The sequence below is a fragment of the Haplochromis burtoni genome, unplaced genomic scaffold (assembly GCF_018398535.1).
Source record: "Haplochromis burtoni strain Fernald_Lab_line unplaced genomic scaffold, NCSU_Asbu1 Contig_488, whole genome shotgun sequence".
In the NCBI taxonomy this organism is placed as follows: Eukaryota; Metazoa; Chordata; class Actinopteri; order Cichliformes; family Cichlidae; genus Haplochromis; species Haplochromis burtoni.
The window spans coordinates 265,141-280,670 of record NW_024582849.1 but is presented as its reverse complement, the minus strand read 5'-3'; positions in this window follow the sequence as shown (position 1 = coordinate 280,670).

Below are 15,530 nucleotides of genomic sequence, written 5' to 3'. Positions count from 1 at the left end.
CTTGCGAGGCGAGCGGGTCTATCCCACGCTTTGCCGTGAGACTGGGCAGACATCTCCGAAATCATCGAAGCACTTTTGCAAAGAGGCTGTATCTTGACAAACCGACCAGACACATGAAGATTAAACCACTACATTCTCGGCTAAAAAAATATTAAAACGGTATTTGGTGACACACAAACAGGGTTTTTCAAAGCTCAGTTCTGTTAGCTTCCACATGCCGGTTGTTGTGTGCTAGAAACAATGGCCACCAGGCCAAAGCAATGGTTTTGACTCGATCAGCGTTAACCCCGCCCCCTGAGTTTGATGGGTGAGGCTGACAGATAAAATTATTTCATGATGAGAGCCAGGCGCCAGGACTGCCAAAATGAAATAAATAAATATATCATTAAATAATTAATTAAATGTGTCAATAATTAATTAAATGTGTCAATAATTAATTAAAATGTGAAATACATAAATAATTAATTAAATGTGTCAATAATTAATTAATTAAATGTGTCAATAATTAATTAATTACATGTGTCATAACTATTTATTTTATTAATTAATTCCAATTTTAATGAATTATTGACACATTTAATTAATTATTTAATGGTGTATTTAATTAATTCATTATGGCAGTCCTGGCGTTCCATACCTGGTTTCCATTCACTGATCATTGTCTTTAACTGGTGCACAGATGAGGTGGAGTCACTGACTCACCTGTGTAACACTGAACGAGTGCACACACCACACATTTGTAAACCACAGCTGCAGGAAACAGGAAACCCTTTCCTGCCTCACCTGTGTAACACTGGTGAGGCAGTGTTTTGGCAGCAGCCTTCACTGACTGATATTAGGGTGACCTTTGAACCCAGCCTGCATTGTGTTTCTGATATCAAATTTGTTTCCACCACCTGCAGCTGATCTGCTGCTCACTGACTCAGCAGGCGGTCTTTCTCAGGTGTTCTCAGCCTGTTTTGACACACACCGACTCACAGGTGAGCTGCCACCAGCACACTGTGCAGTTTACCCTGTCACCACATGAGGGCACTGACAATGCACACTGAGTTTCTGACACGCTCGCAGTGTTTAATGCAGGTTTGTTTCTGCAGCAAACATCAGCTCAAACAGCTGATCCTGGGTCAGTTTATGAATGTAACTCATCTGAGAGCATCAACTCACAACAGGGCTGGTTATTGCTCAGGCGCAAATGTCTCCTGTCATCATCACAGAACTTGACATATCTGACAGCCAATAAAAACTAAACATGTTAGCTCCGCCTACACTGGTTCTCCCCTGACTTTGCACTAAGTGAAGGCATTTCCATGTTTCAGCTCTGTTTCGCTTCCAGTGTGTGTGGTTTTCAGAGCACGAGGCACGCATTGTTTGTATGGTTTGTTTTACCATAAACCAGAGTTTCCTGCACAGCCAGACACATGTTTATTCATATGCAAATATCTGTTTTTGGAAATTATGGGGACAAATTAAAGGTTTGGAAAAGCAGAAAAATTAAGTCTCTGCATGAACATCCTGTTTGGGTCAGATTGACTCAACAGTGAAAGCAGAGAAACATCCAGAAACAACACACACACATACTGCAACTTTAACTCATCTGCCACATTCACAGAACCGGAGTCCAACCAACTCTTCTATTTTTTTATCTACAAAGCTGCACAGACCAAGGTGGAAGTGAAACCTGGACACAAACACACACACACAAACAAACACACACGCACAGCACTACTCTGTTGTGTTGATTGTGACTCTGCAGCAGTAAACTGTCAGACATCCCAGTGGGAGAAGTCTCAGTGAGCTAACATTGTCTCCTGCAGCTCCTGTGTCTGGGCAGAGCCTCCTTTGCTCAATAATCTGTATTTTCTATCAAAGTTCTGAGATGTGGTTCCACATTAGAGATAGAAGGTAAGCAATCACAGTCTGCTGACCAATCAGATCTCTGAAAAATAGTGTCATGAAGATCCCTCAGTGTTCTAAAGTCTTTGTGTTTAATGATGGACATCAGTGTTTAATATACACTGTTACACTTGCTTTAGTTTTATTGAACTATAAACATTAATATCTGATCTGAGAACATCAGCTGGTTGCACCTGCTGGCCTCAGATCAGGTTTAGTCTGATCTTGAGTTTCATTACAGTTTTTATTGTTGAGAGAGAATAAAAACTAAAAATCCCTTTGATCGAGCTGTGACATTGACCAGTCTGTTCACTCACAGCCCTCATTTTTACCAGGTTTCTTACAAATATGCTAAACTTCTTCATAAACCAGCTCTTTTACAGTCTGGACGACTGAAGGCTATAAAGAGCTCAATTTTAATCACTCTGAACCAGACACTGCTGTCCTGCCTTCAGTCTGTAGTCTGTGTAACATCTTCACATCTTTCTATTATTACAGCTATGCCACTCCTCAATAATGATTGGTCAGATGCTGCCTCTTTCATGTGAACTGCAGGTTAAACCCTTGTTAGCTTTGCCAGCTGATGACCAATTTGCTGTGATCATCCTGATGTTACTGTAGGTGATCCTGGTGGAAACTGGACTTAATATTTCATATTTCCTCCAAAGGTTCAGACAGAGTTTGTTCCTAAAATAATTTAAAGCCTATTTTAGGAAGCTTATTTTTAGCTTAAGAGCTCCTCGAGCGCGAGTCCTCTATGAAGAGCAGCCTTTCCTTATGGCCAGCAGCCACGGCTGCTACAGAGCGCTGGTGGGCTTGTTTCCCTGGGACTTAAAACTGCAAAGGCGCCACAGCGCTGTCACGCAGATGGTAAAGACACTGCCCTTTTCCACCATGCCACGATGCCAGCCACAATTGATGAGTTGGAGGCTCCCAGGAGAATCGGTGTGGGCGCAGGAGATGCTGTCGGTGAGTCGGGAACTATTGCCCGGATGACGAAGCTCCTGGTAGCCAGTTGAATGCGATCCGCTTCTTCAGCGAGAGGGCGGTAATCCTTTGCAGCCAGCAGCGTGGAGTTGGCGGGGTCAAGTCATACCAGGCCACTGTCAGAGGAAGACGTGAGTGAAGAGGAATCCGCCGTCATCCGTTCCTAGCAAGGACAGCGTGCTCTCCATGAGCTTGAGAGCGGCACCATCACCCACGCCCGAGAGAGAGAGAGGAGTTTCACGGCCCGCTCTATGTAAAAGAGGGAGTAGCGCCGCAGCAGCGGTGTATTGAGAGCTGTGTATTTCCCTTGGCTGGGGGGATCCCGGAAGAGGGTCATCACATGGTGGGTGGACAGTGGATCCAGCAAGGCCCCCACATTTGGTGTTGTCGGCTGAAACGCCACGAAGAGCAAACGGAGCTTTGACGTACACGAACTACGAAGGAGGGTCGTGAAGCCAACATTCCTGCAGCTTAGCCGCAACAGCAAAATTTCAAACGTACAGCTCTGCTGTCACTTCCAACATAAATGAAGACAGAAAACTAAACAGCAGTGACGTTTGTAGGATTACTGAAGTTGGGCTAGCTGGTATATAACGATGTGCTACGTGATCGCTAGTGACACAGCTATGTTAGCATAACATAAACAGTGAAGCTGGAGGATGAACGCTAACTTTTTTCCACTCATAAAAGTTAACGTGAAGGATCCTGATGGTTAGAGACAAATGCAATCGCATGGCAGGATGCTGTAAACGGACCAAGTCAGGAGAACAACTGCAATATAAGATTCTACTGCTACACAGCAGAATCTCCAGTGTTAAATTAACACTTTTGACAGTGTTATATGTTTAAAAGTAACCTAGTCAGTTTTGAAGATTAACAAAGACTAACACTGAGCAGTGCTGATTTTCTAACACTGGAAAATAACTCAAAATGTTAGAAATATTCCAGTGTTAGAAAATCAGCACTGCTCAGTGTTAGTCTTTGTTAATCTTCAAAACTGACTAGGTTACTTTTAAACATATAACACTGTCAGAAGTGTTAATTTAACACTCAACAGTGTTGTATTTAACACTCAGAGGTGTGGACCCATGTAGACACTCTCTAGTGTTAATTTAACACTGGAGATTTTGCTGTGTGCATGGGCTGGGCTGGAGTTACAGCCTAAGGGTTTAAACACTGAGCTTTAAAATGAACAGTGGTGATAAAAACCGAGAGAGGCCGACAGTGATCACTGACTGTTTTTAGGGGCTTGTTCAGATTAAATAGAACAAGAAACAAAACACTAAAACATGTTAAAAACACAACAGCCTTAATAAATGCAGAGTAGTTTGGAGTCATCCAGGGTTCATACATCAGCACTTAAAGATTGGCTATCCCACCTGCTTTCAATGTTTTAATGCAGTACAGTTGTTATTATTATCACGTGTCACATCCTGTTTATGACATTTACAATAAATAACATTCATATAAGAAATAAAAGTGTCTTGTGTAAACTGTATGTGGTGTTAAACAGGACTATACTACTGCACTTTAATGTCGGTCATTAGGATGGTACTTCAAGAGCCATTTACTTTATGAGGTGTTGTTGCTGTGAAAAGTTTGAGAACCACTGAGCTATATCACATTGTTTTGGAGTTATGACGCCCTCTAGTGGTCAAACGTTGACCTAATTATAATGCAGATGTTTGCATCATCATTACTGAAGTGAAAACTCCACGTGTGTTAACTGGATGCATACATGTACTACGTATGCACATCATCATCTGTAAAGTCAAATGAAGTGTGTACACACTAATCTGCACTAATAAAATGCAATTCTAAAGCAGATTTAAAACCCAGCTTTCACTGTACAAAGTAGCTATACCTACAGTGTATATATACACAAACATGTAATTACATTAAAAAAATCAGAAGGGGACACACAACACAGAATTAAGAGGCCTTCAACAATAAGCAGATACATAAACACAAAAACACATCAGGAGACAAACAGAGTTATAGCTATAACAACACGAGAGGTTGGTGGGCTGAAAGCCCAAAGAGTAAAGGTGGGTTTGATCCCACATGTAAGGGCAAAGAAGGAGGGCACTCTTTTTACATCAAGTGGTAACTGATTCCAGACTCGCAGCGCAGTAGGTTTTTATTTGAGGCATGACCTTGAAAGATGTAAGAGATATTTGCCAGTGGATGTGAGAGACCCGAATGTAAATGAATAAGATTTGTAACACAATCTATAAGCAGGCCTATGACGAGCCTCGAAAAACCATCAGTAAAATTTTAAAATGAATTCTAAAATGGACAAGAAGACAGTGCAGAGAGCACAGCACTGGAGTGATGTGCAGCAGACAGCAGTCGGCTGAATCTGCACCATCTGCAAGGAGATGGAGGTAGATGGAGTTACAGTCATCCAGATGTGAAGTAATAAAGGCATGGATGACTTTCTAGAGATCATGAATAACATAAAAAGATCAACTATTTGTGACAACAAAACAAATTTGTTTGTCAAAGCAAAACAAAACTAGGTCTTTTATATGAGTTTTTAAATATGGGGCGAACTGACCTAGATGTAGAAGACCCAAAGATGATGACCTCAGTTTTGTTTAATTGGATAAAGATTTTAATAATCTAGCCTGCAATATGTCCAAGACAGTTCAAAGGACTCTTTCATATCATATAATCTTCAATTCTACTCAATTCAATGTTATATGTATAGTACCAAATGACAACAACAGTTGTGTCTGTCTCCTGAATCCAAACTGGAAGCTGGTTCCACAGAAGAGGGGCCTGAAAACTGAAGGCTCTGTCTCCCATTCTACTTTTTAACTTGCCTTAGTGTGCCTTATATTGAAAGGTAAAGGCCCTATAATAATAGAAAGAGAACAGGACAAAAAAGAAGAACGCTCATACAACCCCTATGAGCATGTGGCTCCAGCAGATTCAGGCTCCTCCCCTCACCCCAATGGTCCAGCTGGGGTGAGGGGAGGAAGACAGGACAAAGACTATAGAAGAGAGCCAGGGATGAATAATAACTAATGATTAAATGCAGAGTGGTGTATAAACACCAACTGAAAAACAAACGCACAAACATCATGAGAATCCTCCCAGCAGCCTAGACCAATTGCAGCATAACTAAAGGAGGACTTAGGGTCCACCTGATCCAGCCCTATGTCAGTAATGAAGCAAAATGCCTGGATTACTAAATTGATATGCCGGTGTTGTGTCCTGGCTACTACCTGACCTGACCCCACTCTCCATGACTAATGGTATGGGACAACAGTGATGGAAGTCTCAAGACAGTCTCCTCAACTGACTCCTAAATGGTAAGTGGTCCAAGATGAAATGGGATGGCACACAGAAATGTTCCTCAGGGTCAGAACTAGCCCACTCCACCAAATACTGAAACCTCCAGCCCTGACAGCGTGACTCCAGAATCCGTTGACCAGTGATGGCAGGATCCCCATCAATGATTCTGGGTGGGGGTTCGGGGATGTTATTCTTTGTCCCCACTGACAGGGACTAGAAAGAGAGAGCAGATTTCTCCTGTTTTGGCTTCCTGTTAAATCCAGAATTCAAAATCCTGCTCCTCACATACAAGGTCTTAAATAATCAGGCCCCATCTTATCTTAATGACCTTGTAGTACCATATCACCCTATTAGAACACTTCGCTCTCGCTCTGCAGGCCTACTTGTTGTTCCTAGAGTATTTAAAAGTAGAATGGGAGGGAGAGCCTTCAGTTTTCAGGCCCCTCTTCTGTGGAACCAGCTTCCAGTTTGGGTTCAGGAGACAGACACTATCTCTACTTTCAAGATCAGGCTTCAAACTTTCCTTTTTGCTAAAGCATATAGTTAGGGCTGGACCAGGTGACCCTGAATCCTCCCTTAGTTATGCTGCAATAGACATAGGCTGCCGGGAATTCCCATGATGCACTGGGTGTTTCTTCCTCACTCACTATGTGTTAACAGACCTCTCTGCATTGAATCATACCTGTTATTAATCTCTCTCTCTCTTCCACAGCATGTCTTTATCCTGTCTTCCTTCTCTCTCCCCAACCAATCACAGCAGATGGCCCCGCCCCTCCCTTAACCGGAGGTTTCTTCCTGTTAAAAGGGAGTTTTTCCTTCCCACTGTCGCCAAAGTGCTTGCTCATAGGGGGTCATATGATTGTTGGGGTTTTCTCTGTATGTATTATTGTAGGGTCTACCTTACAATATAAAGAGCCCTGAGGCGACTGTTGTTGTGATTTGGCGCTGTATAAATAAAGTTGAATTCCAAATTAAATTGTCTCATGGACCTGATAATATTTGTCGTTGTTTGCTCAAATGTTGTGCTCAGCAACTAATTCCTGTATTTCATTATATTTATAACAAGTCTTTACGGGCACAGCACGTACCTATTGTGTGGAAGGATGTTTTATGTTGTATGTTTTAGTGCCTTTTCCTAAGACAAGTAATCCCAAATACTTTAGTGTCTTCTTCTGCCTTCCCCCATCCAGCAAAGTCAGATATGACTGAAGCAGTCTCCACATATTTTAAAGTAATGCATTAACACACACACACCCCTGTCTGCACAGGTGTGGGAAACATCTTGAGGGTTATAGATATAAAACACAGCCAGGGGTGATGTGGACAGGATTATCATCTTCACTGCAGACATAAAATGATCTGACCTCCACACACACACTAATCCTGTCTGAATGCAGCTCACAGTGCAGCACAGAATGACACACTGGATCACTGATATCACGTCTTCGAGATGACCCACAAACTGACCATTTATCAGTGAGGAGCTGATGTATCCAAAAATCCTCAGGAAAGCACAGAGTGTCAGCAGGTATGAGATTATTTTCATTGACAGGTGTTAAGTTCATCTCATTCTGACAATGCAGAGCTTTATGAAACTAGAGCACAGAGAAAATGAAAAGGTCATTTTTGGATGAGGCAGCCTGTGCTGACAAAATCCATAAAGTACACATTAATAATTTATATATGATGAATACTTTAATGTAGTCCACTGATACCTAATAAAACTACTGTTTGCCATGAAGAACTCCTCGGTTCTTTAAAGTCTGTCTGCTATTCAGCTCAGATGTCAAATAAATAACCATGCATTATGGATATGACCAAAGGAGACTTTTCTACTTCGATTGGGTCGGTTCATTCTTTAACATGAAAGTAAGGAAATCTTTGGTCTACACACATTTTTATATTTCTTTTAAACCAGTGAGCTTGTCTGATAGAAATGTTAACGATTCAGATCTAATTTATTTAAATGGCCGACATGTAGCATGGAAGGATAGAGGAGAACTTTCTCCTGTCCATCACACTTAAACTCAGATTAGATTGAACTAAGCTAAGTGCTTTGAGTGTGACTCACTCGGACCAAATTAATATGTGTGTGTGTTCATTAGGTCTCAGCTTTAATTTGTGATCCTCCATTATCTCCTCCAGTTTCTGCCTCTGGAGAGAGAGAAGGTGGTGAGAGCGTGGGTGAGACAGGAAGACGTTTGATAGAAAAGAGAAACAGAGAGGAGAGTTGGTTACGGAAATAGACCTGACTTGGATTGACAGTCAGTCGAAGTACTTAATGGGTGTCTAGACAAAGTCGCAGTGCAACATGTGTGGAGGTCAGATCAGCTCCCACAGGTCCAATTCAGGAGGAATCTGATTAAATAAGAGATAAAATACTAAGATTTCCACATCAGAAAAGTCTCAGCTGTGAGTAGTAAATGTGGTATAAAGTAACCTGTACCACAGATCAACACTGTTACCCAGAAGTCACACGTGGCATATACCTAACGTGTAATGACTCAAAGTGAAATGATCTTCAATGTAAAGAGAAGAGAATCCTCTGCAAAAAGTTCCTTGAGTGAGGACGCATCGGCGCTGCTTCTGGTTGGTGTGGGCCAGTCATTTACTGCCCTGATCTGCCCAATAAAGAGACAGAGTGGGTGTAACTCACACTTTTCTCCGCTTACAAAAAAAGTATTCTCCAGGAGGCGCTGCAGGACCAGATGGATGTGGGACTCGTGAAAAGATAGGTATGTCATCTAGATATACAAAGACAAGCCTTTTAAGTTTGTGAGTCCAAAGCCCATGAGCAGGTATTCAAAGTGTCCCAGTTTAGCATTAAATGCTGTCTTCCACTGATGGAGATCAGTGTGATCTCCATCTTTGATGCGCACTGGATGGTATGCGTTCGGTAGGTCCAGTTTTGTAAAGATTCAGCCAGGTTCAGCAGCTAAAGATGTATCCAGACAGCTCATAGTTAAAGGCACTCAAAAATGGGTCTCAGAAATGAAGTTCATTGAGTTTATTTCTTTTAGAAGGGACAAATCCACCGTCTCTCAAGCACATAGCTGCAGGAAGGAGGTTGGTCAGGTAATCAAGTCCTCTGTTCGCCACATGCCGAAGTCCACCATACTGATTTTCCACTCCAGCTTTCACACAAAAACCTCTGCAGAAGGGATGAGGAGTAAAAAGAAGGCAAGCATGACAACAGGTAAACAGACTTAGAGCATGTGGGTGATTAACTACCACAACAGGTTCAACGCTCAGGCAAAGACTGAAGGAGCTTCCCCAGATTTTAAAGGAGCCTGTTGATTGCCAGATGATTAGCAGGGGGTGATTATCCCAGGTGTGTGTGGCAGTAGGGCGGGGATCCCGGAGGCCACTGTAAAGTAAGGAGGGGTCATGCTTTCACACATGAACAAACACACACACAGACTCATGGAGAAAATGAGAGAGGCAGAGAAAAGGGCATTACAGCACAGGATGGCACCATAACAGAGAAGCTCTGCTCCTTTTTACTGATGATTCTAATTATTGCTCTAAATTCATTATTATCAGGAAGTCCTAAAATCTCCCTGAAAAGCCTTCAGTTAATCCAAAATGCTGCAGCAAGAGTCCTGACAGGGACTAGAAAGAGAGAGCAGATTTCTCCTGTTTTGGCTTCATGTTAAATCCAGAATTCAAAATCCTGCTCCTCACATACAAGGTCTTAAATAATCAGGCCCCATCTTATTTTAATCACCCTATCCGGTTGTTCAGTCTGACGTCACTAGCCGTGTCTGGACCTAAACTCCGCTGCAGGTCCATATATCAAACGATCACTATGGCATTACTGAGAGTTGAAAAACTGTCTAAAGTCTTTCATCTGTAATAAAATGATCAGCGTTCTGCTCTACCAGGTGTAACAATTGAGTTCAACATCCAGGCATCCATGAAAACGGAATTTATGACATTTAACGGAGTTAGAAGTTAGCAGGAAGTTAGCTTGCTAGCTTCTATCCAAATACAATATAGCATGTCCTGACTGCGGGGTTTTGGAAACAATTCAAACGTACAGCTCTGCTATCACTTCCAGCATAAATGAAGACAGAAAACTAAACAGCAGTGACGTTTGTAGGGTTACTGAAGTTGGGCTAGCTGGTGTATAATGATGTGCAACGTGACCACTAGCGACACAGCTATGTTAGCATAATATAAACAAGCTAACTTTTTTTCCACTCGATAAAAGTTACCGTGAGTGTTCTCGGTGGTCAGGAACAAATGTAATCGCATGGCAGGATGCTGTAAAAGGACCAAACTTCAGCCAGGAGAGCAACTGAGATAATCCATCCACAATACGAGGTTAGTCATTCATATACTGCTGCATGGGCTGGGTTGTAGTTACATCCTAAGGTTTTAAAAACTGAGCTTAAATAAATGATTAGCGGTAATAAAAGCCGAGGGAGGTCAACAGGGATCACTGACTGTTTTAGGAGCTTTTTGAGATCAAATAGAAGAAAATACAAAACATTAAACATGTTAACAACACAAAAGCCATATTAAACGCAGACTACTTTAGACCCGGAAGTAGGATTTGTCGCGTCATCACTGAACAACCGGATTAGAGCACTTCGCTCTCGCACTGTGGGGTGCCACAAGTCATTCGGCGACGGACCGGCCAGCGGAACACGGCGTCCCGACGGCAGGAATAGCGACAGTGGGTGGTGACACGTGAAATCCACAGCAGGGCAGGGGTGTGTCTCTGCCTGCATCTGGCGGTGCTATGAGGGAGGCCGTGTTCAGGTGTGTAGTGTGGCTGGACTGTGCAGTGACGCGCTGTCAGGAGGAGACAGGTCTGCGACAGGAGCCTCCTCCTTGGTTTTTTGGCGTGATTTCCATCCCGGAAGAGGAATTCCTCTCCTGGGTTTTTTTTTTTTTCAGATTTACCCGAGTGTGGCTGGACTGTGGGATTACGGGACTGTGGGGGAAATTTTAGTGTATGGGAAACATTGTAGCATTTTTTTGGATAGTGTATATTTATTTCTGCCGGCAGGGTTTGTAGTGCATTGAGAACGTCCTTTTTATTGTATAGGGTATTTTGAAATTGTATTTGTAATTCTGGTTTTGCCTTTTTCCATGGAAATAAATGGTGTGTTTAAGGCTGATTTAGTCTCTGTGCCCTGAGCGCTGACCCACTCAGTCCCCTTCTTCTTGTATGTGAATGGACTTTGTGATGAAGATTTAGATCCACCAGTTTTAGCAGCTACATTTGTCCCTGTCTGATCCTGGTTCTGTTTGAGGTCTCTTCTTGTTAACACAAGTAAAAGGTTGTGTCAGAACATGTTCTTCATCTGCCTGCCATCATCTCACATTCAGCGGGAGCTTCTCTGTGATTCACACCGATCTGAGACCTGATGCCAAATCCTCTTTTTGTGGTTTGATTTAAAGTGTCTGTGTTGCATGTTGTTATCATGTTGCAGCAGATCTAAAGACAAAGGCAGCGACTGAGCTATAAAGATCATGATTGGAAAGAGGAAAAGAAGACGAGTGAGTAAGTCTCCTAAAATGGCAGTGCTGGCTGTAGTCACTTATCAGTCTGTCATTTGTTTCTGACTCACTTTGGCTGTTTTTCTCCAATTAGATTTAAGTATTTGCATTTCTGTGTGACTTCTCCTCATCGATGTGTTTTTACTGTGTCTTCATACTCATATGTTAAACTCGACACCTTCCTCTTCTTCCTCATTAGTGATGGGATTTCCGGCTCTTTTTAGAGAGCCAGCTCTTTCGACTCCCAACTGGATCTTCAGGTTGTTTTGTTGCTTTAATTAATGTATTATCAACGGACGAGCCCCCATTTATGTTACGTTCTAGGTCTAGGCGTGTCCTGAACGCCACAAAACATTGGCCCACCACACTCCACCCAAGCAAGAACACAAACAACAATCTCTTTTAAAAATGCTAAGCAGCCATTTATTTGCTTCAGCAGTGAGCAGTACCAAAAATAATAAACAAAACTCCCTAATGGTCCCTATGCTCACATAACAGTCACGCCTAACACAAAACACTGACAACATTGGATCGTAACAAACAATATAAAATTATGCACAAAAGGAATTACTAATGTAAAAAAACCATGGTTTTATTTATATATTTTTATATATAAATATATGTGGTGGCCCCTAGAGACAAAGCACGTACAAACTCCAAAACACATTTCTAGCATTAACTGAACTTCAAAACAGAGCTACTACATCACTTAAATTACCCAATTGAAAGCATATGTGCATGGTTTGTGTATTTATACAAAAGCACTCATATATATTCAAATAATTTAAAAAAAATGTTCATTTACCTGTTACTGCCACACATCAAATCCGGTCGTTGGTACTTGCATGCTTGTGTAGCCACTCGGTAACAAAAGCTCAACACTGCGCCCTAGCATCCTGGAGCACTTCTGTTGTGTTTTGTACGTGTTTTGGAGTTTCTACGTGTTTCGGAGTTTGTCCCTCCCGCGCTGTTTCTGTGCTACTGCGAGTGTAACTACCGCCCCTCCCCCCTCTGCTCAGGTCAAGCACAAGGCTCGCGTGCAGAGTGAAGCGGGAAAAAAGTGCGAGAGAGAGGGCGAGAGAAAGAAAACAAACCATGGCTCCCAATAAGAAGCCGGCTTGCGTCGTTCACGTCAAAGATCCGGCTCTAAGAGCCGTTTCGTTCGCAACCGACACATCACTATTCCTCATCTCTAACCTCCTTTATTCTTCCCCTGCAGTGCTATGCTGAATCCAAGAATAAGGGTGCATCTTTATGTAAAAGAGACCAACAGGAACAAATCAGTCGTATTTCTCCACTTTTGCTCAGTTAACTTAGTAGGTTAGTAGTTTCTCCGGGTTCACAGCCACAGTTATTTCTCAGCTGGAAACAGCTGCGGTCGTGTTAAGAACTCAAGTTAATGTATTTCATTGAATGGTTATTTATGTTAGACCCTGGCCATCTAAACAGCTTAAAGCTTTCGTCTCTCCTCAGCACTAGGGCTGGGTATCGTCACTGATTTCTAGAATTGATTCGATTCCGATCCACAAGGTCCCGAATCGATTCGATTCAATTCGATTTAAATCTGGGAAATTTTGCTTCAGACAGTCAGAAATATTATAATTCAGATCAGTACATTTACATATTTTTGTATCTATAAAAAGGAAGCTGACACTCGCAAGACTTTATCAAAGGTGTGAGCATCACAGCGAGGCCTTTGTGTCAAAGTAGCTGAAGATAAAACACAGAAAAACATGAAAGTGATTTTCCTGGCCTGGATTTTATAAAAATATTCCTCAGTACATCAAAAATGAAGGAAAACCATTAATCAACATATGAACATCACCTCTGAAGTTAAAGCGGTTTTATTACAGACACGGCTGAGCGTTTTGCATAATTTCCAAAAGTTTACATTTGTTCAGAAACCTGTTGAACGGCAGAAATGAGGCTTTCTGTTTGGAAGTAAGTAAAAGGAAAAAAACAGCGGCCGACAGCCTGTAAACAACAGTAGACTTGTCCATAACAAGCAAGCAAATAATGAAGAAAACAGATTTTTAGACGGGAAACTGTTCTTGAAGTACAGAGAGAGAGAGAGAGAGCTGTGCATGAAGTGTGGTGGAAGCAAAACAGCAAAAGTCAGAGTGAAATCATGACGATGTTTATGTGAAGCGTAGTTTGGATCTTCTTTTGCTGCTGGTTCGGTCAATATTGTTTGGAGAGAAATTAAACCTGCAGCTTCAGAATCGGCGCAAAAAGGGCGTAAACACACAGCTCGACCCGCCGAAACATCAGAATCAGCGAGCTGTCGGCTTTCAGCCCCGACCGTGTCCGTGCCGTCGGTGAGAAAGGCGACGTCTCACTGATTCTGATGCGTCGGGTCGGCGCTTTGTGTTTACGTCTTTGTGCAGGACCCGTGTTCCTGCTCTTATTTACTGTCTTAGCTGTTTGGTGGTTGTTGAAATTTTGTGAGGTTTAACCTGAGATTCTGGCGTTTCAGGCAAAATAAATTAATATTAAAAAATCGATTCAGGATTTTAATGAATCGATATCACGTTATCCAAGCCAGAATCCATTTTAATCGATAAATCGATTATAAAAACCCACCCCTACTCAGCACCAGGGATTCAAAGGGTGGACAAACAGCCTTCGCACCTTCACAGCTACTGATGTCATATTCACAAACACTACTTAAAACTACTTTTCTCTTCATCAACCCTTTGATTTTATTCTTATTACTACCATCATTGTCCTTGGTTTTTGGGTGGTGAAGGATTTGGTGTCTTGTCCTTTTGTATACTGTTTAGTCTGTGCGCTGAGTTTTCGGTTTTGACTTATGCAGTTTGACTTTTGAGCCTTTTATTAACATCAAGTCTGAGTATTAATGGAATTTGTTTTTCTGTGTTTGGTTGCTTTGGTTACTTTCCCAGCCTTCCCTAGCGTTGCTTTGCCAAGTTTCTCTATGTTGAGCTTTTGTTCAGCATTTCTGCGATGTGTTACTTCCTGTTTTAAGTTTTATTTTCTCCCAGTATTTAAGCCCCAATCTTAGTGTTTGTCATTGTCTGTTGTCTCTTCTCCCAGTTGGATTCGATTTTTGTGGTTTTGGAGTGCTATCTAACCACCATTGAACATGCACAGTATGTTGGATCAGTCTTCCTCTGGAATGTGCTGATTACGGCACCCGCTTCAGTGTTTTTTCCAAGTTTGTCAGAGTTAAAATGAGCCTCTTGATGTCTGAGCTCAGTTGATACTTTACTTTATGTTATATGTCTCTATTTTCAAGTTGAGTAAAACATGACTGCCTCTCCCTCAGTCTGGTTCTACCAGAGGTTTCCTCCTGTTAAAACAGAGTTTTTCCTTCCCACTGTTGCCAAGTGCTTGCTCATCTCGATTCATCTGATTGTTGGTCTTGTGTCTGTTTTATTCTCACGTCTTTAACTTAAAATACAGCGTGCCTTGAGATGACTGGTGTTGTGATTTGGTGCTACATAAATAAAATTTGAATTGAACTGAATGTTCATTTTTGCAATTAGGGTACAATTAGAGAAAGCAGGAAGGATTTAAGGTGGATCAGCACACACACTGACTAGTTGCTGCTGTATGGGTGTGTGGCCGAAAACGCTTACGTTCCAGTCGTGCGCATGCATGAAACGCAAGACAATTCGACCTGCCTCATTTCTGTCTGCCGCTTATTTACTTTTGGGCTCTTTGAAACATGGCGGAGATTTTTAAAATGGAGTAACAATGAGGTGGAGTTTTTCAGTCAGGTCCACCCCTCACTCACCCCAGTGTTTATCACACCGGGAAGGCAATGAAGAAAACACTCATCCTAATGGGACTTCCCCTTACTCTTGACATTG